Genomic DNA, 25,793 nt, shown 5'->3' with positions numbered 1-25,793 from the left:
AATTGAGGCCTACAAACTGAGGTCCTATGACTCACAGGACCCTGACGCATTTTTCAGGTAAGGATGGGTGGTGTTTGCGCCGCACAAGCTTTGTCCACTGGCGCGAGGTGTGAAGCGGCCTAATCACTAATCCTTAAAAGGATGGCAATGCTATATTTTTTAAAGAAGATTTTGGGGGAAATAAGACAGCAAGTTGAAGCAGTGACCAACAGGTAGGTGAAGATCACACTAGGGGTCAGAAGGGAGGTGCTTGCAAAGCAGTCATCCAATCAGTATTTGATGTCCCCAATTATGACCAGTGAATACCGTATACTAGATTGGAGGAAGAACATGTAAATGGCTGTCTTGCAAGGAAAGATGTTTAGGGCCAATTAGGCTGGATTTTGGGCTTTTTGGATTTTGGGGCATTAATTGCGGCAGGGTGTTAAAGTTGGTGCCTGAAAATCGTTTGCACCTCCATCTGCAAGTTTCGGCGAAAATGTAAGTTGGAGGAGCGTTGGCGTTAAGTCTCATGTTACACAATGGACTTTGTGCGCCCAATCCGAAACTTGTGGCGGTAAAGAAGTTTCATTGTTGTTTAGTGCTCTGCATCATAACATTGTATATTGTATGGCTTTATTTTGGTGGGGGTAATTTTGTGACTTTGTTGCAGTAAAATTTATGACTCATCATTTGCCATTGCCATTGGGCACATAGCATGTCCAGTATTAGCTCCATCCCTCAGCTTCCTCCATTTAGGAGAGCCGGTCCATTACGAGCTGGCGACTTGCGAGTGTTGATCCAGCAGCATCACCACGCTGTTTCCCCCGTGGATGATATGGCTATCCAATGGGGGCCTCGCCAGGCTCCTCTTCGTTGTCCTCTTCCTCAGGTGGCCATGCAATCCCCACTGGCAATGCTTGCCCCCCATGATGGCCAAGTTGTGCAACATGCAGCACACCACAATGAATTCGGAAACCTGTTGAGGGGTGTATTGAAGACTGCCTCCAGAGCGGTGCAGGCATGGGTCTGTCTGTAGGAGATGGCATATCTTTGTCAGCACTTCCTTTCGGAAGCACAGCCTTCTCACACACTACTCCTGAGACAGCTGGAGGTTTGAGGGTTGGTGCCTGTAAACGCGTGGGGGGTAAGCCCTCCTCCCCGGATGTCCTCGGCTCTCATCATCCATGGGCCGAATTGGCCATGAGTCCTTCCTCCAGCTTGACACCGCCTGGCAATAGCATGGAGCATGATACACTGGCGAACTAGTAATGCCCCCATTAAATTCTAAAGTAGTAAGGGCACTGTAATGGCAGATAAAAGTGAAGTTTGCAAGTTGGAACTTCACACAGCATTATGTGCGCAGCCATTGTAGTCAATATGACCTGTGATGTAGGATTCTCATCCCTCCATTTAAAAATGCTGTCAATACCGCCTGCTACACCCTGGGACCGCCTGGTTTTTTCCGCACCGATGGAAAGCAAAGAAAGGACGGAGAAGATGTGCTTGGAGGTGGAATCATGCTGTAGACAAGAGAAAGGACAGAAAATAATCTTACCCAATTCGGAGGCTGTGGGGACAAGGAGGACTGTATTATTGTCGAGAAAGAAATGAGGGAGCTGAAAGCAGAGGCACCAGCAAATGGGGCACACATGCTCAAGTGTCCTGTTGACTACAGCTAAGGAGAATTCTCAACTGAGTAAAAAAACAAGACATTTCAAAAAATGAAGGGTGGGGTCATTGGAACAGATATGATGATAATAGAGAAACTGGGAGAAATGGAGTTTGAGAGAAGTGGGGTGCAAAGAAATATTACCCAGCGAACAGGAGTCTGTGAACCTGTAATAGGTTCTCTGGAAAACCTATTTTCACAGCTGCAGAGACAAGCCCTGGAATGGAACGTGAAGAAAGGATGGAAACTGGAATCATATTTAATGAAATTCTCAAACTGAGAGCGAAAGCGGCAAAGCAAGAGCAGTAAGTAGCAGCCCGATATTATAATGTAACAAAAGAGGAGGTCAGGGAGAAGACAGAATAGGACTGGAAAAAGAAGTGTCCCACATGATCGACAAAGTGACAAGCGAAGTTGAAGCCTATGAAGTTTTAAAAATCTGTATTCTTGAGATATACAACTCCTGCCTGCTCCAAGCAGGAACTTCCTCCACCCACCATCCAGACCCACTGGAAAAGAGTGCCATGCACAAACAGAGTGGAATTCTGACACAAGTCTCTGGGGAAGAGAGTATCAGCATGAAGTGAGAAAAACGGGAGATGGATGCAGTGAATGAATAACAGGCTCCTGTTTCCACTCTTCTCTCAACACCCCACTTCATGTTGCCATTATTCTCACAGTTCATACAGACCATCTTTTAATCCCCTCCCCTCAATTCATGCTGGCAACCTTTCCTCTCAGTTCATGCTGGCACACTCCATCTCTTCCTCAGTTCATGCTGGCACTCTCCTCCCCCTCCTTCCCAGTGCATGTTGGCACTCTTTTCTCCCCTCTTGTGCTCATGTTGCCAGTTCTTGCTGCCACTCCTCCCCAGCTAACATTGGCACTCTTCTTTTCCTAGCACTCTTTCCCCTTCTCTCCTGCTCAGTTCATAGCACATTTTTTCTTTGCCCCCAGTTCACTCTGGGACCCTTCTCCCCTCCACCCGCCCCCACCCCACACTGCCTGATGTTGCTTCTAATCCAGGTGATAGATTTCTGCTACATAACCTGGCCAGAAATTCTCGTATAGTTCTGCAAGCAAATACTGCTCCGCAAATGTAGGGGGATTATAATAAACTGGGCTCAACAGACAACTACAAATCATTGTGACAGGTAGATTAAAGGCTGTCAGCTGTAATTATTAGCAGTAGTTCCCACAGTCACTGTAGTAGCAATATTATTTATATAGTGGCTAGACAATTTTCATAACCCATATCCATGACCCAAAACGTGCGATTTAACCTTTACTCCGTATCTTCTTTCCAAAATTTTAAAAACACTGATGTTCCCGAAAATAATACAATCAAAATTTTTCAATACATTACTGATATTCTAAAATTACAGCATAAAAGAAATGTTTTTTGTATGCACTAGATGTTAGTGCAGCCATTTGTTGCTATGCAGCAGTGCGCCAATGCGTAGATCAACATGTTCACCTACATTTTCACAGCTGAAATTGCACTACCATAAAATGGACTTTGACACTTTGGGTATTAACTTCTGCACTTAATAAATTACATGTTTCCAAATAACAGTTGGTGTTTGGATATGGCCATCCAACAGCAATACATTTTCTGCAAGTTCTATAATTAATTGATGCTTCAATTTAAACTCATTCACAAATAAATAAATAAATGGAATTTCTTCGAAGCTGCTCCTGTTCTGCTGCCAGAACTTCGCCGAAGTGTGGCAGTAACATAGAAACATAGAAAATAGGTGCAGGAGTAGGCCATTTGGCCCTTCGAGCCTGCACCACCATTCAATATGATCATGGCTGATCATGCACTTCAGTGCCCCATTCCTGCTTTCTTTCCATATCTCTTGATCCCTTTAGCCGTAAGGGCCACATCTAACTCCCTTTTGATTATATCTAATGAACTGGCCTCAACAACTCTCTGCGGTAGAGAATTCCACAGGTTCACAATTCTCTGAGTGAAGAAGTTTCTCCTCATCTCGGTCCTAAATGGCTTACCCCTTATCCTTAGACTGTGACCCCTGGTTCTGGACTTCCACAACATTGGGAACATTCTTCCTGCATCTAACCTGTCCAATCCCGTCAGAATTTTATATGTTTCTATGAGATCCCCTCTCATTCTTCTAAATTCCAGTGAATATAAGGCAAGTCGAAACAGTCTTTCTTCATAAGTCAGTCCTGTCATCCCAGGAATCAGCCTGGTGAACCTTCGCTGCACTCCCTCAATAGCAAGAATGTCCTTCCTCAGATTAGGAGACCAAAACTGTACACAATATTCAAGGTGTGGCCTCACCAAGGCCCTGTACAACTGTAGTAAGACCTCCCTGCTCCTATACTCAAATCCTCTCGCGATGAAGGCCAACATGCCATTTGCCTTCTTCACTGCCTGCTGTACCTGTATGCCAACTTTCAATGACTGATGTACCATGACACTCAGGTCTCGTTGCACCTCCCCTTTTCCTAATCTGTCACCATTCAGATAATAATCTGCCTTCCCGTTTTTACCACCAAAATGGATAACCTCACATTTATCTACATTATACTGCATCTGCCATGCATTTGCCCACTCACCTAACCTGTCCAAGTCACCCTGCAGCCTCTTAGCATCCTCCTTACAGCTCACACTGCCACACAGCTTAGTTACAGGCTTACACCCGTAAATGGGATTACTCTGCGCTTCTGGCAAAGTTACTGTGGTAAAGCAGGAGCAGCTCCAAGGAAAATCCAGGCCATTGAGTTTATGGCACTTTTCCTGTCACCTTCGTTATCTGGATAATAACGGAGCACAATCTGACAGAATCAAATGGGTGATTCCAAGACCCTGAGTTCCAAGGGTGGAGTGCTGCTCGTCGGGAGTGTTTCTTTGGAAAACATGGGGCATGTGCCAGCTATTTCCCAAGATATGCTCCCACTGGTGCACTGTTCCTCACTGAAGCACTGATCACCCTTTGAAGTAGTTTATTGTTCAAATACACCAAGTTAAGTTGCAAGCACATTTATTTCAAATATATACAGAAAAAGTACAGTAACACAGAACAGTGATTTAAACATTGAAAAGGGACATTTTCTCCAACACTCCAGAAGGGGCTTTGCAAACGCTCGTAGCGTACATTCAGAACAGGTGTTGTGTGCCTCTTACTCAAAAAAAAAAGATACTGGAAAGCAATACATGCCTGGTAAAACTACAACTAATAATGTCATGACTGTTGCATTTGGACCTGCTTATCATACCATTTGTACATCAATATTTCACAGTCTCTGCGTAAAACAAAATGACATGTAACAGCAGGCAAACCTTTTCTCTGCAGTTGCAAGGATTTAAATAAAGATAACGGCAACAGCAGCAGCAACAACTTGCATTTATATAGCACCTTTAATGCAGTAAAATATCCCAAGGCCCTCCACAGGAGCGTTATCAAAGAATATCTGACATCAAGTCACATAAGGACATATTAGGGCAGATGACCAAAAGCTTGGTCAAAGAGGTAAGTTTTAAGGAGTGTCTTAAAGGAGGAATGAAGTAGAGAGACGGAGAGGTTTAGAGCGGGAATTCCAGAGCATAAGGCTCAGCAGTCGAAGGCACGGCTGCCAATCGTGAAGCGATTAAAATCGGGGATTAGCAAGAGGCCAGAATTGGAGGATTGCTGACATCTCAGAGGGTTGTAGGACTGGAGATGATTACAGAGATAGGGAGGGTGAGGCCATGGAGGGGTTTAAAAACAAGGATGAGAATTTTAAAAATCAAAGCGTTGCTCAATTGGGAGCGAATGTAGGTCAGCGAGCACAGGGGTGATGCTTGAAGGGGACGGTGCGACTTAGGACATGGGCAGCAGAGTTTTGGATGAGCTTATGTTTACAGAGGATGGAAGATGAGAGGCCGGCCAGGAGTGCGTTGGAATAGTGAAGTCTAGTGGTAACAAAGGCATGGATGAGGGTTTCAGCAGGGCGGATGAGAGTTTTGGCAGGGCGGATGAGGGTTTCGGCAGAGACGGGCGATGTTATGGAGGTGGAAATAGGCGGTCTTAGCGACGGCATGGATAATGTGGTTGGAAGTTCATCTCGGGGTCAAATACAACACCAAGGTTGTGAACTTGTGCAATCTCAGTCCAGCTCCCATTGAACATCAACCTACAGTATAAACAACAGACACCATGGTACCCAATCCCAATAACACTTTTAATGCATTTGAACAAAATCTGTTAACACAGGAGATGAATCTTTTAAAATCATCAGGTTTTTTTCTCTCCTGGTTGCAAGGTGACCAAGGTTGGGAACTAAATATTCAGGGGTATTTGACAATTTGGAAGAACAGACAGAAAGGAAAAGGAGGTGGGGTAGCACTGTTAATAAAGGATGAGATCAGTGCGTTAGTGAGAAACGATATTGGCTCAGAAGATCAAGATGTTGAATCAGTTTGAGTGGAGATAAGGAATAATAAGGGGAAAGAGTCATTGGTGGGTATAGTTAGGCCTCCTAACAGTAGCTACACTCTTGGACTGAGTATAAATCAAGAAATAATGGAGGCTTGTAAAAAAGGAACAGCAATAATCATGGGCGATTTTAACCTTCATATTGATTGGACAAAGCAAATTGGCCAGGTTAGCCTTGAGGAAGAGTTCATAGAGTGTATCCGGGATAGTTTTCTTGAACAATTCATTGCAGAACCAACCAGGGAGCAGGCTATCTTAGATCTGGTACTGTGTAATGAGACAGGATTAATAAACAATCTCCTAGTAAAGGATCCTCTAGGAATGAGTGACCATAACATGGTTGAATTTTAAATTCAGTTGGAGGGTGAGAAAGTTGGATCTCAAACCAGTGTCCTAAGCTTAAATAAAGGAGACTACAAAAGTATGAAGGCAGAGTTGACTAAAATGGACTGGGAAAATAGATTAAAGTGTGGGACAGTTGATGAGCAGTGGTAGACATTTAAAGAGATATTTCATAACACTCAACAAAAATATATCCCAATGAGAAGGAAAAACTGTAAGAGAAGGGATAAGCGATGGTATCAAATTGAAAACAAGGACATACAATGTGGCTAAGACTAGTGGGAGGCCAGAGGATTTGGAAACATATAAGATAATGGCCTCAATTTTGGCCCAGCCCGTTTTTTGGCGCAATTACCGGAGTTGTGCCGCTTTTCTCTGTTCCGAAGTGCATTGAATAATTTCCTTCCCACTTTGGCCGTTGTCCAGCCTTTTCTCTGTAGTCGCGCAGCGTGGCCAGTCAAGTCGGGGATGGAGCCAGTGTTCTGCGTTGAAAACTATGCCGGGACATCTGCACATGCGCAGTGGCGAGTCCACGCATGCGCAGTAGCTCCTCGCCCCCAGCCTCTCCATTTGCTTGCTGCAGCCACTCTATGGGACCTGATGCCGGCCACTGGAATTGCTCCCGTCCCGAGCCCAGGCCGAATGGCCTCCCGGTGCGATTTCTAAGCGATCGATCGCATGGGAGGCCACTCGGTCAGGACTAGGGGCGGGTGGGCAGGAGAACTGATAGAAATCATCCAGGCAGGAGCACTATCAGTTCTCCTGCCCACCCCTAGCCCTGGCTGAGTGGCCTCCCGCACCGGCCGGCTCGCTGCCTTTCCGGGCCACGTTTGAAGATGAAGGTCGGACTTACTTCAATTTTTTATTTCTTATTGAATTCTTATTACTTTTTGTTTGCAAGGCTTGGTGGTTTGTAAGGCTTGCTGGTTTAGGTGCAGGCAGGTCCTCTCCGTTTCCCGCCCCTATCCCAGTCCGAATAGCCTCTGATGTAACTACCTGCGCCGATTTCTTTAACTCTCCGCAAGGGTTTTCTGAAGTGGCCACATAAGCTGGCCTAAGTATATTTGGAGTAACTATTAGCTGGCCAAAGTTGCCTAAATGGGCAGAACTGGCGTCAATGGCAGGTAACGCCCGCTTTTGAGAAAAAAACCAAACTAAAAAAATCGTAACTAACTCAGTGCAAATTGATTGGGGAAAATGGGGATTTTTAAGTTACTCCAAAAAAAAACGGAGCAACTCCTGGCCAAAATTGAGGGGGCTCGACAAGGTAGATGCAGAGAGGATATTTCCACTTATAGGGGAAATTAAAACTAGGGGGCATAGTCTCAGAAAAAGGGGCTGCCCATTTAAAAATGAGATGAGGAGGAATTTCTTCTCTCAGAGATTGTAAATCTGAGGAATTTTCTGCCCCAGAGAGCTGTGGAGGCTGGGTCATTGAATAAATTTAAGGCGCAGATCGACACATTTTTTGAGCGATTAGGGAATAAAGGGTTATGGGAAACAGGCAGGGAAGTGGAACTGAGTCCATGATCAAATCAGCCATGATCTTATTAAATAGCGGAGCAGGCTCGAGGGGTCAAATGGCCTACTCCTGCTCCTATTTCTTATGTTCTTATGCTCATACTGCAAATGATCTGGATTTTCACTTGATATCATGAAGCGGAAGTCTGCTGGATTGCTCAGTTTCAAAAGTAATATTTTACCAACAACAACTTGTATTTATCATCATCATCGTCATCATAGGCAGTCCCTCGGAATCAAGGAAGACTTTCTCCACTCTTAACATGAGTTCTTAGGTGGCTGTACAGTCCAATACAAGAACCACAGTCTCTGTCACAGGTGGGGCAGATAGTCCTTGAGGGAATGGGTGGGTGGGACTGGTTTGCCGCGCGCTCTTTCCACTGCCTGCACTTGATTTCTGCATGCTCTTGGCGACAAGACTCGAGGTGCTCAGCGCCCTCCCGGATGCACTTCCTCCACTTAGGGCAGTCTTTGGCCAGGGTCTCCCAGGTATCAGTGGGGATGTCGCACTTTATCAGGGAGGCTTTGAGGGTGACCTTGTAACGTTTCCTCTGCCCACCTTTGGCTCGTTTGCCGTGAAGGAGTTCCGAGTAAAGCGCTTGCTTTGGGAGTCTCGTGTCTGGCATGTGAACTATGTGGCCTGTCCAGCGGAGCTGATCAAGTGTGGCCAGTGCTTCGATGCTGGGGATGTTGGCCTGGGCGAGGACGCTAATGTTGGTGCGGCTGTCCTCCCAGGGGATTTGTAAATCTTGCTGAGACATTGTTGTGGTATTTCTCCAGCAACTTGAGGTGTCTACTGTACATGGTCCATGTTTCTGAGCCATACAGGAGGGCAGGTATCACTACAGCCCTGTAAACCATGAGCTTTGTGGCAGTTTTGAGGGCCTGGTCTTCAAACACTCTTTTCCTCAGGCGGCCGAAGGCTGCACTGGCGCACTGGAGGCGGTGTTGGATCTCGTTGTCAATGCCTGCTCTTGTTGATAGGAGGCTCCCGAGATATGGGAAGTGGTCCACATTGTCCAGGGCCACGCCGTGGATCTTGATGACTGGGGGGCAGTGCTGTGCGGCGAGGACAGGCTGGTGGAGGACTTTTGTCTTGCTGATGTTTAGCGTGAGGTCCATGCTTTCGTATGCCTCAGTAAATACGTCGAGCAGAGGGAGGAGAGCATGCCGGGAGATCTCAGAGATGCAGTGATCGTAACCATCTTTAAAAAAGGGGACAAGTCTGACTTGCATTTATATAGTGCCATTAATGTAACAAAACGTTCCAAGGTGGTTCATAGGACCAACTATGAAACAAAATTTGACAAAACTTATCCCCAGGCAAATACTAAAATTTTCCTGTATACCAGGGCATTGCATCTAACTGATGCTCAGCATCAGCAAAGGACAAAATTGACAGGCCCTAAATTCTACTTTCACTATTGTGCGCTGCAATTTATAGATCACACTGACTGGGTAGTGTTAGACCATTTGAAGTACATTGACGATTTAAAAATAAATCAGATCAAATCCTAAATGATCAGCAGGCAATTGCATTTTTTCTTGACTTTGCCAAACCAATGCAGACTACTAAACATGAATGCAGAATGAAGTACCAACATGCTGTTGAACAAGAGGTGTATCTAATAAACAGTGGGAGTGAAATTGGATTACGTCCCGTTTGAGGGTGGTAACTGAGGGGAGGTGGGATTTCCTGCGCTCGGTACGGAAGTCCCGCCCCGGCTGCGAAATTGCGGTTACCGCCCCTCACAGGAAGTAGAGCGCAACGTCGCGTGCTCCACTTCCCTTTGGGGTGGGTTCGGGGGCACTACTCGGGCGGGAGCTGGTTTATATAGCGGTTTATATCACGACCACCGGACATCTCAAAGCACTTTACAGCCAAAGATGTACTTTTGAAATGTAGTCACTGTTGTAATGTAGGAAAGGCGGCAGCCAATTTGTGCACAAGCAAGCTCCCACAAACAGCAATGTGATAATGACCAAATAGTCTGCTTTTTTGTTATGTTGACAAGGAAAAGAAAGAAAGAAAAGAAGTGTTCCTCCCGGTTCCACAGCACTCCTGTGGGCTACGATTGGCCTCCCTCCCGCTCTCTTCCCTCCCGCACTTACCCAAGGGCCACTGTTGTTGAGGTGAGCAGCTCGAAATTTGTTTTCTGAAATGGGCGAGTTGCTGTGGAGGCATGACAGACACCGGTAGTGCGCCAAACTAATTGAAATGAGATTCACACAAGACCCAATTTCAGGCCGGCCTCGGGCCTTCCAGTTGGGTGCACGCTGCTTGCGTATCACCAATTCTGGGCCCAAGAACAGGACCAGACAAATTTCCACTCCAATCAGCCTGAAACAAGCCTGAGGGGATTTGTTACTATAACTTTCACATTTCGAGCTAAAATAAAAAATTGAGAGGCTGAAATTGCCCTCCGCCCCATTTGGGGCTGAAAATTAGATTTAGATGCTGATTTACCGCCCCAAATCGAGCAATTTTGGACACTTTAGACTGGAAAAAATGAACGGCCCGATGTTGGAGGTGGAAATGGGATCTACGGAGTGGTGTGGGGGTGGGATCAATGATTGAGGACCCAATTTCATCTGACTCGCATTCATTCATAACGAGGTAGCTGCTCCTTGGCCTTCTTATAGGTCAGGTCTTCCAGGTAGGTACTGGTCATTCTGATCAGCGTGTGTGTTATTTCTCCATCTTGTAAAATAGCAAGTCAGAGAGGTGGCAGGAGGGCAAGCAGGTTCACAGATGCACAAATTGAAACACTGGTGCAAGCTGCGGAGGGAAGGAGGCGCCTCCTATTTCCAGAGAGGCAGGCCCTCTCGGCAGGTCTTCAATAATGCTTGGGCAGAGGGGCTGCAGAGGACTCGGCAACCTCAGTATTGGACCGGATGGGCATTCAATGTGGGAAGAGGGTCAACGACATCACTCGAGTGGTGAAAGTGAGTACATCGTCGCCCTATTATTGAGCTTCGCTCTCTGAGCCTCTCCTTCTCCAACTCTTATTTACCTGCTTCTGTTTGCACTGAGTAAAGCATCATTTCAAAAATGATTCAACTATATGTCATGTGTGCATACTCACAGTTGAGCACCCCTTTCATTTGTGCCTTACACTTGCATCTAATGAAGCTGCACATCCATTATTTTCAGAGGCCTAACTGGACTGCTACTCACCAATCCTTCTTTGCTTTGTAGGCCAAGATGGCACATAACCGCAGGGAGCAGCAGAGGACTGGTGGTGGAGAGGCCGACCTCCAGCAGTTGACCGATGTGGAGGAAAGGGTACTGCGGCTAACTGGATCACAGAGTGCTTGTCCAGTGGCCACAGGCACCGTAGATCCCTTTGGGGGCTTCCTTTAATGCCATCTGTCCATAACTGCACAAACGCCTGTCAGTAACGTGGTCAGCAATGTGTGCACTGGTTGCTGCATGGTCCACCCCCCTCTCTCACCCTCACACCATTCTTGTCCCATTTATGCTTGCAGATGATGCCCCGGAAACGGACCAACATGAGCCTCAACCCCTGAGTCAAGTGAGGACATGTGGGAGGAGGTGGATGCCGAGGGAGAGACAGCTCCAAGTACCGCGTAACTGCTTCTTATGCTGCCACGCACCAGCTCAGATAATGGGAGTACGCGTTCGTTGCAGTTTAGCTTAGAAGAGGAGTCAGCACTGGGTGATGCACCAGAGTCGAGCGGGCTGCAGCATGCTCAAGGGCAAAGGGAACCTCGGGAGCCAGCTCTCCAGAGGGCAAGTTCGCACGCGCGTTCTGCTGGTCAGGACTCAGATGAGCACCTCGATGTGGAGGCGTTTGAACTATGGGTGCCAGCCATGCACTCAGCGATGATAGGGAATATAGCAAAGGTTCCCGAGAGCCTGTTGCAAGTGGTCAGGAGCGTGGAGGAGTCCGCTTCCCACATTGCAGACAGCTCTGCGTACACCATGGAGCCCATCATTGCAAGTGTACAGACGATGTTGGGCTCCCAGAGTGACCGTGCGGATCCAGATCTCATGATGTGTGTCGTGAGCGATGTGGCAGCTGCCATTACAGCACAGGCGGAAAGTGACCCAACGTCATAGTGCTGTATTGGAGAGGATGGCTGCTGACGTGGAAGCTCAGAATGCTCTCTCGCAGTCTCAGCAAGAGGCCACGCAGCTTCTTACTGCTGTCATGCAGTCTGTGTCTGGTGGCATCGAATCTGTGTCTGCTCTCATGCAGTCTCAGCTCGATGCCACGCAAGCTCCGACGACTGCCATCGCTGCTGGGTTCACCACAGTCCACCGGGAATCTGACTGTGTCGCTGCAACCCACCCAACTGTGCTCCAGCATATTGGTGGGGATGCGGAGGTGCGGCCCCGGGGGAGTGGCAACGGGTCATTGGAGCCAGAGTGTGCTGTGCTTTCTCAGGATCACAGCATTCCCGATCTCAGCCCTGCCACTCCGCATTGCAACCAGCCATAGCTTGCACCCAGCTAATCCAGAGTGCTGGCACCGAAGCTGAGGCGAGCCAGTCTGCAGCTGGCCCTTCTGGGGCCAGAGCTGGTCGAAGGCAACCTCGGAGGATATTTGTAGCATCTGAAGGTGAAACAGAGCAGCCTTCCAGCAGCCATGCTGCAGCCACAGGGGAGACACTGCGGCGTAGTTGTACAAATGTTTATTTGAAACTTTAATATCTGTTGCTGTGCCTCATTTCAGTGTGGGGAATGATGTGTGGAAGGGCTCATTTGTGTGGCCATGGGGATGCACAGATGAAGCTGGAAGTGGCGACCAACTGAGTGGAAACGAGCAGGAATGAGACGGTCTCGGCAGGATCGGGATGGCGACGCCGTCTCCTGGATGGTCTCGGAGCCCCCTCCTACTCCAGCGCCTCCCCCTCCTGCACCTTCCCCTCCTGCTCCTCCTCCTGCCAATGGCTGTGACCTCATGATTTGTGAAGCATGCAGCAGACGACGACACCCGGTCAGGCATGCACTGCAGCACTGTTCCTGAGCGATCCAGGCAGTGAAACCGATGGGCTGCTCAATGATGCACCTGGTGGCCGAGACTCATTGTACGATTGCTGTGCAGGAGTGGTGGGGTGGCGAGCCACCTACATTTGGAGGCTCAAACTGACCTGGCACACCAGTCTGCTGCAGAATGAAGGCATCGTGGCTGCTGCCAGGATATCGGGCATCAACGGCCATGATTTGGCGCTTGTGGTCACACACCAACTGGACATTGAGTGAGTAGTATCCCTTGCCTTTTCTGAAGATTTCCGGATTGCTCTGCGGTGTCCTCATTGCCACGTGGGTGCAGTCTATGGTGCCCTGAACCTTGGGGAAGGCCGTTATCCTAAAGAAGCCATTGGAACGCTCGAACTGCTTCTCTCTGGTCATTGGAAAGGAGATGTGGTCCCTCCTCCTCTTGTACAGAGCATCTGTGACCTGACAGATGGAACAATGCGCAGCATATTGGGAGAGGATGGAGGTGTTTGTGTGGCTCCTTGGAAAGTTCCAATGGCATAGAAATTCAGGGCAATAGTGACCTTTGATGCCACTAATAGAGCTGTCTTCACCTTTGTTTAAGGCTGCAGGTCTGCCTGGAGGAGATGGCACAGCTCCGTCACCACGTCTTTTCTGAATTGCAGTCTCCGCAGACACTGGTCATTATTGAGGTCCATGTAGGAGAACTGTTGTCGGAAGACCCTTGGACGATAGGACCTTCTTCCACCACGTCTTTGTCTTCCTCTGCCACCTTTCTCATCCCCTTCTGCCTCCTGGTCAGGCTGCTCCTGAGCCTCTGCATCCTGGTGCTGGCAAACATCTGGCTGCTGCTGGTGCTGCCTTCTCCTCTCTATGTCCCTCTCCCTCTGGCTATGGATGTCGCTGTCCCTGACCTTCCTCCTCACTGCCTTTCCTTCTTCACGTCCTTCTCTATCTGCAGGTATATGGCCATCTCCATCTCGCTGTCCCATCCTATCTGGGTCCCTCTCCCACTGCCTCTACATCTGTAGTTTTTTTTTTTTTTTTAAATTCGTAGCCAATCGTTCCAATTCTTTGTCAAATCACAAACGCCAGAGGTCACCTTGCACACGCCAAGGATCACTCTGCGCCAATGCTCTTAGCCAAAAGGCCTAGAGCCACTGCACCGTTCCTGGAAGTACTGCAATACCAGGTTCGTGCCATGGAGGTGGATGGGTCAGGTCCCCCACACACCTCCGTGGAGGTGGATGGGTCAAGCCACCCCACCCACCTCCTGTTTCCAAAAAAGCAAGCATATACCTTCCTGATCCAGGGAGAACCACCCGGAGGTCATGGTGGCTACTCCCCTGTCAGGTCAGTTACGCATGATCTTAGCCAAAAGGCCGAGAAGCTCTACATCTGTAGTTGGCGGCTCTGCTCTCTTCTGCGAACTGCCATGCCATGCACAATTTGGAGGAGGCGGTCCCCTGCCAGGACTGACCCCATTATTTGCAAGCAGTGGCCTACTCTGCCAATGCTAGCTCTTGGAGCAAGGTTCTGTATTGCAGGCTGTGCAAAGTGAGGTCCAGTCATCATTGAATTCCAATTTTGAAGATAAATGTTCAAAGCATCAACACTCAATAACAATGTGGCCGACAACAATGGTGCAAGCCTAGGCGCGCCTTTAAAGTCCACTGGCAGGTTAGATTGCACACCGACAAAAGAAACTGTCATTAGCACTGCCAAGCAGTCCATCGACTATTTGAGGGCAATGTCGCTTCCGGGACGGGGACCAGGCAGTGACGTTTGATGACATCAGTATGGCTGAGCACACAGGAGCGGGGCGGATGTCGGTGGAGCAGGGTGTTCGGGGTCTCCGCCTGAAAAAAATCACGAAGGCTATGTCCCGATCGTCGGTGACTCCACCCTGACTGGGCGGAAACTCATTACCGCCCCGTAACTGCTCTTAAGAAAAGGGGCAATTGCGGCCCCTGAATATTCTCATCATCAGAGCCTTGTAACGGTGTTCAACATAAAAATGAAATTAACTAGCCAAGTTATTTTGAGCAAGATGGCAAACTACAGCCGGGATTGGAAGAACTCTGAGAAATTACAACGATCAGAAACATGACCTAAAGATTGAAAATAATCTGTTTAAACACCACAGCTCTTCATTTTATTTATTATTTCCTAAAGACTCATGTGGCAAACAATAAGGCACTTCAAATACAAGACATTGCTATAGGGACCCAAAACTGGCCCACATATGCCTTTTTGTTTGGTAAGGTATATTGAACACTCTTGGCTTTAAATATTATCATGCCCCATTCCTGTCCTCTTTTTCTGTTAAGTGTCAGCTGTGGCTCAGTTACCTCTTGCCTCTGAGTTGGAAGATTATGGGTTCACGTTCCACTTCAGAGACTTTGAGCACAAAAATCTAGGCTGACACTCCAGTGCAGTTCTGAGGGAGTGCTGGCCGCACTGTCGGAGGTGCCGTCTTTCGGATGAGATGTTAAACCGAGGCCCTGTCTGCTCTCTCAGGTAGATGTAAAAGATTCCATGGCACTATTTTGAAGAAGAGCAGGGAAGTTATCTGCAATGTCCTGGTCAATATTTATCCCTCAACCAACATCATTTAAAAACAGTTTTTCTGGTCATTATCACATTGCTGTTTGTGGGAGCTTGCTGTGCGCAAATTGGCTGCCACATTTCCTACATTACAACAGTGACGACACTTCAAAAAGTACTTCATTAGCTGTAAAGCGCTTTGAGATGTCTGGTGGTTATGTAAGGTGCCATATAAATGTAAGTCTTTTTCTTTCTTTTACACCGAACATTGAGTTCAGTAAATTCAGACTGTAGCTATATCCTCTATTTTCTTTTCAGCATGAGTAGTTGGTGAAGTGGGATGGCTACGTCGATGGCCATGGGGGGGGTGGCTTTTGGGGTACAGATTCTTTGTCAGAAAACAGTGCTGGCAGGGGATGGGGGTGGGCTGCACCTTTAATGTTTGCCTATCTTTTTCTCTTTTGGAGCTGGTGGCCTTTTGCCAGTAGTTGTGTGATTAATTTCATGCATAATTTGCAAATTTCTCTGATTTTCTTGCCCGTTTCCTTCACAGACCTCTTATTATTCTTTGGGAGCAAGACTGCAGGCCGCTATCTCTTCGAACTTTCAAGTTCTCATAGCTGCCATTAGACCATCCTGCTGATCAGGGGGCCACAGATTCAAAGCCCATTGGAATGGTGACAGCTGAGATAGACCTGCCTGTGGCTGATATTTCTCAGGTTAGTCGCACATGCCAGGCCTCCAGATTATTAATAATAATATTAAATCAAAGGATATAAAAATAAGTTCAGAATATTGGCTTTATAATGGGGCCGGAATTACATCTGTGCATCCTGGTCTAATTATACCCTACCCTCTCACCCAGTGTCACCTGAACACTACTACACTTGGCTTTGACAGCCCATATGCAATGCCATGGAAAATCAACCAGATATTTTCACTTCAACCGCATATCCATTCTGAATGAGGAAAGAATGGAAAACATAGAAACATAGAAAATAGGTGCAGGAGTAGGCCATTCGGCCCTTCGAGCCTGCACCGCCATTCAATGAGTTCATGGCTGAACATGCAACTTCAGTACCCCATTCCTGCTTTCTCGCCATACCCCTTGATCCCCCTAGTAGTAAGGACTACATCTAACTCCTTTTTGAATATATTTAGTGAATTGTGACTATATTTAGTGAATTGTGAATGTATTTAGTGAATTCAGTCTGAAAAGTAAGCTCAGGCAAGCTGATCTTATGGAAGTATGTCAACATTTAAGAGTGAAAAAATTAAACCTGGAATATTACTTTAAATTAAATTAAACTGTGTTAGTAGAATCGGGCACAGATTCAAAGGTAAATTTAAGATTAATATCAACAGTAGAACAAGGGGTGCAGGTTCAAACTAGTAAAAAAGTCAATTTAAGACTAATAATGTGTGTTCTTTAGCACTCCTCGACCTTCCAATCCCAGCCTTAACTCCCTCTAAGATAAGCCTACAGCTTCCCTCTGTGCCTCTCTTGGCATTCTCTGCAGGGCCCATCGAGGCACTCGTCGCTGTCTCCTTACGAGTAGCAACCCCAGCTACCCCATCCTACTCTCTCACCGACCATCCCTGCTCAGCACGCCCATTGGGGGCTAATCTTTCCTACCTAGATGAATTAAGCTAGGTCAAATGACCTTCCTCGGCTGTGCTGTTATGATCTAGTGTATGTTGATTCAGTCATCTCATGCATCACAAGCAACAGAACTCAGATCAGGGCTTCTGACAGCTGCAGCACACACCCCTGTATAGGCGAGTTCCTGCATTCAAAGCTTTCTACAGCGTACTGCAGAAAGCTTTCTGAAGAAAGAACTGCTGTGTTAGCAAGTCATCTTGGGAGTATTTCGCAATCCAAAACAATTCCAGTTTGCAGCTGACCAATGTAGGTGATGACACAGAACACACCCAAAGCTTTACTGGATCCTTTATAATTCCAAAAACATTTAGACATGATCTTATTCTCTGCTGTCAAGTGACCAGAAAGTCAATTAACATTCAGAGTAGAGGGTTCCGAATTAGAATTTACAAAACATTTAAACAAACATTGCATTTGTAGCAGAATAGATTGGAAAATAACACCATGGTGATAATATCCAAATTGTTGATGTTAAGACTGTGGGGTGAAATTGCCCCTTTTTATAGCCCCATTAGTGCCTCTAATCGCCTTTCCCTCTCCCCCATCTCTCTCTCTATCTCTCTCCCCGCAAGACAGTTCAGGGGAGGAGGATGCTACTGCCTCCCAGGAAATTGCCAGTAAGTTTGAGGAGGCGCTGACATGGTTAGCCGGCAGTGACATCATTGCCGTGCATGGTGACCCCTCACCGCCCCATGCCAACCCCTTACTGCCCCACCGGAGAAATTGCACTGTGGGCCGCGAGGCTAGCCGACAGCCTCTCTCAGGGTGGTGCTTAAAGGGGAGGGCGCCAGCGCCCCAGCCGCCATCTTCTAATGTCGACTGACTCTCGGGTCGACTCGACAATGGCAGCCCTATCGTACTCCAGGCTACCATCTTACAGCCCGGCACTCCGTCTTCTGTGCCGGGCTGCTAGCCCGGTCGCACACTGCCCTGGTAGCCCAGTGGAGGCCATCAGAGGTCATGCAGAGTGCGCAGTGGCCCTCCCCTTTAAGCAAAGGGTAAGGGCGTTGAAGTGCATTAGTGCGACACGGAGCATCTGCATAACGCTTGACTCCCCGCCTGAATTACTGCCCCCAAAGGAAGTGGAGTGAGGGAGATTGTGCTCTGCTTCCTTTTAGGGATGGTAAGGGCAATTCCGCAACGGGGGGCGGGACTTCCGCACCGGGCACTAAAAGTTCCAGGCCCGGAAGATTACTGCCCATAATCGGGCGGCAGGGCAATTTTGGCCCGTGTTTCTAATTTGGCTAGTTCTATACTTCTCTTGGAGCACTGTTTTTGGCAGCTATCCCAACTTCGGTTCTAGTACGGTAACAAATGGTATTGTTGCTGCTGAAAGTGCAGAGTACCACTTTAAATGGTGTTTCTCGTGCCTTTCTTTGCAGCTGGCAGCAACTGATCAGAAAAAGCAATATAACAGCTGCCACTGGCAGCAGAAGCCATCAATTTTTTTGCAATTGGCCAGCAGTAGCACCCTCTGACATCAGGGAAGAGCTGCGAAAAAAAAAATCTCCTGACCATGACTTTTAGACAATCGGACAATTGTTTTTGTGCTGCCACTGCTACTCTGGGATCCATCTACAATGTGAATGGGGCAGATTCTGGATTAGTAGCAATCATATCACAAGATAGTTACAGACGAGGAAGGCTTAATTCATTCATCCAAAAAGAGATCCTAATGTCATTCCATTGCAGTATTAACTTATCGCAAACAATTCCCGGGTCATGCCTCCACTGCTCTATCTAGAAGTTTACATTGATCACTCATGTTGCAAAGATGAATTTATTGATATCAGTTTTGAAATTATTTTTTACTAGTTTGAACCCATGCCCCCTAGTCCTATTCCTGTATTTTAATTTAATGAAATGTTCAAGGGTAAACCATTAACAGTTTATATACTCTATATGATCAGCTCTAAGATGATTCCCTTCCAGGCTGAAAAGTCCAACTTTATTAAATCTTTCCTCGTAATTCAGCCTCGTAGCTTTTCTCTGCGTGTCATTTTTATTTTTACTTCAGTTTCAAGTAGTTCTATACAATATTAAGCAAGTCAGAAAATATATAATCTAGCCATATTTACCCTGCGGTATTTCAAAATCTACTTAGCTTTTCCTGGGTTTTTTTCCCAAGTGAGGAAACTTCTTGTAATTCATCCATCTAATTTAGTAAGAGTAAAGAAAGACTTGCATTTATGTAGCGCCATTCATGAACACCAGACGTCCCAAAGCGCTTTACAGCCAATGAAGTACTTTTGAAGTGTAGTCACAGTTGTAATGCAAATAAACATACCTAGCATTTTAACTAAGGATTTTTGCATTGTCCTATTTTCCAAGATTAAATTCCCAACTGGGAAATTCCCTTGCTGGCATCTCATGAATAGAAAGTATTTAAATGGGCCATTCATACATGTTTGGTTACCCTGCTGTACAATCAAACTAAATCCCCAGTTAGAAGCTGGTGCATTTTCTGTAGCAAAGCAGCAGCTAAATATATTTATATATCCAAAAATAATTCATAACTATAGCCAAACTTCAACTGAATGTAAGGGGGCAACTAATCTATGGCAAGTCAGTCAGTGATCGACACCACATACAAAAAGGCTACAAGATAAGCCTGGTGTTAATTTGCATCACACAGTACTGAAAAGCAAAGTTACTCCCTTCAGAAAAGATTCCTGTTTAAATCACAACCAAGCAAAAGATTATTTAAGGTACCCTAAATTAAGCTAGATAATTAGGTAACAGCCATAGGTTCGGAATTATTACAAAAGCCTCCTCATACTTTTGATGTTGTCCTGACAACAGAAAGAAATGTTCACAGGTCATGCTGTTACTTATAACAATGTGGTTCTACTCTGGAAGTTTCAGCTTACGAGAACACCCAATTCTGAAAGACATGTGCAGTTATACGGCTCTCTTTTGGCATTAGTGCATTGCTCTAATACTTCCTCGTTGGAGGAGCTGGAATGTAAGTTAGTAAGAACACAGTTATCATCACAAGACTTTACAATAACTATCTTGTTGCAATCCACAGGCAATTCAAAATACAACTAATTCAAAAACTACAACAATGCTTCGCAGGGATTTATTTTGAATCTTCCTGCTACAATAGCTTAAACCAACCTTGGGAAAGATAAAAAAATAATGACATTTCAACAAAAGACATTATGTTTCAAACCTCCACATATTCAAAGACTTTTTAAAATATGCATTCATTACACTTAATTTCTCACCAAAGCATAGGATAAGTTATGCGAAAATAACTTACTTTTGGAACATGCAAGGTTTCAAATTTAGAGCGATCCTTTACGAGGGATTTATCACCTGTCCAGAATATTCATCATCTCAACCGAATTTGTTATATAAATGTACAATGAATATTAATGTAAGTTATGGGTCTTATTATATGGTTTTGGAGCCAAGGACAAGACTACTGCTTGTACTGACTGTATAAAGCTTAGTAAGTACAAATGGACCACAAGAGATTGTTTTTTCAGAGAGTTTAAAAACATGCCAAAAAAACTTTTACATTACAAAATGTAAGTTTGCTTTGAAAAAGCTGCCCAGTTCCTGAACAATCACAGCTCATGACTTTTCCCAGAGAATAAAGTCCAAATAACTGACCTCTGCAACTCCAACAGCAACAGTAACACTTTGCCAGAATCCTTTTAACACAGCACTGGCAGGGACAGCACTCTTTGCCAGTTCTCATGGCAGATGAGAACTGAATGGCCACGCACAGCAGAAGTTAGAGGGAGCTGCAGTCATCATCGACTGCTCTCTCCAATCTGCTGTACTGAGTAATGGCAAAGGCACTTCCCAGCTGAGGGTGGAGCCAAGCCGAGGTTGCTGGAGGAAACTTCCATTAGCAAAACAATGCAAACAATGACACACACAACAAACAACTTTGAACAGACACACCTGTAAGCTGAATCAATCACTACACTGCACTTGTCAAAGATGCACACTAGTGTTATCTATCAGAGTTCAACACAATGCACAACTAGTTACAGTATTTAACAAAACACGTTTGTATCACAAACCTAACATTGAGAAGAAAACAAACTGAAATTATAAATTTTATATTCACTGATTTTAGATTCACCACGGGTTCAATGTAATATCTGTTCAGCTATGAAAATGTAATTGTGTGTGCACACAGTCATCACTGAATATATAAAAGTAGTCAGAAAAAGAAACAGAATTCAGTTTCTGTGCTTTTAAACTTTTTTTTGCTATTAGCTACTTTAACTTTATAGTCAGACTCAAACCCAAAAATGGTCCAGTGTGGCTCAAAATTATTGCACTCAACTATGATCCTAGAAACAAAAGGTGATTTTATCCATTGTCAGTGTAGAGTGTGACAATACGCCTGAAGATAAATAATCTGACCTTGATAGACACAACATTTTCACGGGCCTTGCGTTATGCTGTCAGAACCCTTATGGCCTGCAAAATGTACTGAACTGGCTCTGTACAAAAATTTCTAATTCCACTATATAATTGGGTGACAGCAGAATTTGGCCCTTTTTGTGATGGCCTCCATGTAAAATAGTCATGTTTTGGACACAAAATCTGCAGGCGCCCATTGAACCATATCAAGTGAGAGTCCCAGGAGGGGAAGAAAAAGAGGACACATTTTTGAAAAAAAAATACATATTCCAAACTGTTCAGGATGCAGCAATTAATGGACTGACATGTGCAGCATAGACCTTTCAGACTTCAATAAATAATTTCATTGTACAAAAGTAATGATTGCTTGTTGGACGAACTGCAGACATGTATGGGTGCCTCAGTGGTTTGGGACACATATATTCATTGGTGCTGGACCAAATGGAAACTTATATCTAATTACAAGTGACTTTCACTGCCAATTGTGTAACCCACCAAATTCAAACTTGTTTACTTAATGATTGGATACACATTTTTACAAGCACACCTTTTTTTCAATGAAGCAATTCTTAAAGTTCTGATGACTGGGGGCAGTGCTGTGTGGCGGGGTCAGGTTGGTAGAGGATCTTTGTCTTACTGATGTTTAGCGTAAGGCCCATGTTTCATACCCCTCGGTGAAGGTGTTGACGATGGCTTGGAGTTCGGCGTCTGAGTGCACAGACGCAAGCGGCGTCTGCGTACTGAAGTTCGATGACAGAGGATGGAACGACCTTGGATCTAGCCTGGAGGTGACGTAGGCTGAACAGCTTCCCATTGGTTCTATAGTTTAGTCCCACTCCAGCGGGGAGCTTGTTGATAGTGCGATCGAGCATGAGACTCCCTACGCAAGTGCTCTACTCAGAATTCCTACACGGCAAGCAAGTCCCAGGTGGGCAGAGGAAACACTTCAAGGACACCCTCAAAGCCTCCTTGATAAAGGGTAACATCCCCACCGGCACCTGGGACTCCCTGGCCCAAGACCGCCCAAAGTGGAGAAAGAGCATCCGGGAGAGCGCTGAGCACCTTGAGTCTCGTCGCCGAGAGCAAGCTGAAGCCAAGTGCAGACAGCGGAAGGAGCGTACGGAAAACCAGGCCCCTCACCCACCCTTTCCTTCAACCACTTTCTGTCCCGCCTGTGACAGAGACTGTAATTCCCGCATTGGACTGTACAGCCATCTGAGACCTCACTTTTAGAGTGGAAGCAAGTCTTCCTCGATTTTGAAGGACTGCCTATGAAGATGATGATCTTAAAGTTCTAAATTATGCATGAAGGTGACTAAAATCTGGTCCTTAAGGACAAAGATTCTGGACCAGCTTCCATAATATGTTATTAAAAAGGATACCATCATATTGGCAAATAAAAAAATACCACACACATAGTTAGCATTGTGTTGACACATATCATTTGCTTGCAACATCACAATGATGAAATTAAACCTCTGTTTTGCTGCCTCTCCAAACAAGAATAAGCTCGTCATGAGATATGTTCTTTCAATAACTATTTAAAAACAAAAAATGATACATCAATCAGGCTGCAATCATTAAGAAACCTTTACAGTTTACAGTATGCATCGTTAGAAATTTTCCGCATCTTCCTTTAAGTGTTTCCAGTCATTTCTGGAAATGCAAAGCTTTATACTTTTGCTATATAGTGTTCAGGTGACTACTTCAGAAGGATGTTGCCATCTACAGTGAAAATCTGGTATCCAGCAGAGTTAAAACAGAACACAATCTGTTTGTTATATTTTAAATCTGTCACAATCTATTGTAAAAACACAAGTGGTAGCCAACACTGATCTGACCTGTTTTAATCAGAGGATAGATGATGAAGGCCATTCTGCCCATCTTTGCTTATCTTTCCTTATATTATTTCCTGTGGTCTCCTCTATTTATTAAATGAGTCTAAGATTTTGACCTCCACTACACTAAACATAAGACCATCTGAAGTGTTGCAATTTTTCCTTTTCTTTTTTCCAGTGCAATAAATAACCACTGTTTGCTTTGTTTATTGCTGTTCCACAAGGTTTTAAAATTTCAGTGCCAAATCTGTCACCCCTCTCACCATTAGCAATTTTGGCACCATCTATAGTGCACTTGTGACACTCATTTTTACTTCCAATATGTTGCCTTGGCATTTGATAGTTTAATTACAAAATGTAGCTGTTCCACTGACACAATGAGTTTTAAGGTTATATTTAGTGGTTTTTAACTGATAACTGGAGACACTGATGAGCTCTGTTCAACCCCAAAAATTGAATATTTACAAATTTGCAACTAAAAATGTGTACATGTATGCATTGCTCCTCGACCTTTAGTATATTGCTACTATCACCTGAAGCCCCACCAGTTTCCCACGCTCTATCACCTGACCTGTTTTGGAGCTAGTGAAAAGTGGTAACCTTCATTATAATATTCAATATTCAAAATTTACAATTGGTCTGTCAAAAGTTAAAAAACTACTGGGAAATGTAGTACTTTTACAGATTATATTGAATTGTATTAATTCAGTATCCTGCATCCCATCAAATAGCTGTGTATGAGGTCAGAGACTCTATTACCAATCGTAACCTGCTAAAATCATTAAAATTATGGAATATTTTACACTTGTACATTTTTCTTCCAAAATCTGCCCAGTTCCAACAGCTTATTCTACTCCTGCTGGTCTGACTTTCCAGTCCACTTAGAGGTCATCAATTGTATCAACAAGACAGAATGTCACCACACTACACAGACTGCGCATGTTGCCTTGGCAAACTGGAGAAAATAGAACACTGTGCCCAATTTTTAATTCTCAAATTCCCTTAACTGCAGTTACCCTCATTTTTCCTCAATAAAATTGCTTTCGCGAAGCATCTGGTAGCTACATAAAATATTACATTGTGGCATAGCAAGAATTAAAAAATGGTCCTACTTTAATTTCTCAGAATAATGACTCGTATATTTATAGTGTATGGTACGATTTCTACAGTTCATATATTGACGAAGCAGTTCACTTTATATTTTTCTGCATCAATTTTAAATGCTTTCTGTCATGTATGTAACCTTTATGTAACAACACTGCAATACTGTATATACGAAAGAAATGCACACCTTGACCACAGGGGGTGAACTTGTGGGAGACACTCCTCACCTGGTCATCCAGGTATATAAAGGGAGGTCCCACGCAGGGTCATCACTTCTTGGTCCTATGAATAAAGGTTCAGGTCATGGCGTGACCTTGTCCATAGAATGTGCCTCGTGTGGATTTGTGATATTGTGTAAGGACTTTACATTGGCGACGAGAAACGGGAATCAACGACCCACGAGAATGGCCACCGGCAGCACAGATGAATGGTACTGTGTTGGTGAGGACTGGGACGATTTCATTGAGAGGCTCCAGCAGAGCTTTGTCATGAAGGACTGGCTGGGAGACGCAGCGGCCGACAAGCGAAGGACTCATCTGTTGACCAGCTGACCAGCTGTGGACCTAAGACTTACGCGCTCATGAAAGACCTGCTAGCACCCGAGAAGCCGATGGACAAAACCTTTGAAGAGCTCAGCAAGCTAATCGGTGAGCACCTCAAACCGGCAAGCAGCATACACATGGCCCGACACAGATTCTATACCCACCGACAGCGGGAAGGACAGAGCATATTGGATTTCGTTGCGGACCTCCGGCGCTTGGCCAGTCTCTGTAAGTTCAGACGCCTGCAGGGAGGAGATGCTAAGGGATTTATTTATTGAGGGCATCGGTCATGCTGGGATTTTCAGAAAGCTAATTGAGGCCAAGGACTTGACCTTGGAAGCGGCAGCATTGATGGCTCAGACTTTTATGGCGGGGATGGAGGAAACCAAGATAATATACGCGCGCAATTCTGCCTCCAACGTGGCGATGGATCAGGGAGTCAATATCATAAACGCGACACAGAGCCCCGCAGGCAGGCAAGGGCAGTTCGACACACCCCAGGCAGCAATAGACCCAAGAGTCAGTCGCCAACAGACAATGGCAGGCTGAACGAACATTTACACACACTCAGTGGACAATGCGGCCCGGGATGGGGCCATTGACATCCACTAACAGGGTGCTCAAGAGCAGTCAAAGGGACAATCAGCGAGGAATGCCTGGTAACAGCTCTTTTGTTCACAACAATGGGAATCTCAGTTCATGCTGGAGGTGTGGGGGCAGACATGCTGCCAGGACTTGCAGGTTTCAACAGTTCGTCTGCAGAAATTATAACTGTCATGTATGTA

General features: G+C 45.5%; 1 protein-coding gene and 1 pseudogene across 1 annotated transcript in view; both read right to left on the bottom strand.

The window, feature by feature from the left end:
- kalrna (kalirin RhoGEF kinase a) overlaps window positions 1-25,793 on the bottom strand; it is a 989,478-nt gene that overhangs the window by 187,142 nt on the left and 776,543 nt on the right. The window lies entirely within an intron of this gene.
- On the bottom strand, window positions 14,081-14,319 carry LOC139260567 (U2 spliceosomal RNA; annotated as a pseudogene).

This window comes from Pristiophorus japonicus, chromosome 3 (assembly GCF_044704955.1).
Source record: "Pristiophorus japonicus isolate sPriJap1 chromosome 3, sPriJap1.hap1, whole genome shotgun sequence".
Taxonomy (NCBI): domain Eukaryota; kingdom Metazoa; phylum Chordata; class Chondrichthyes; family Pristiophoridae; genus Pristiophorus; species Pristiophorus japonicus.
This window is presented reverse-complemented; position numbering and strand designations above follow the sequence as displayed.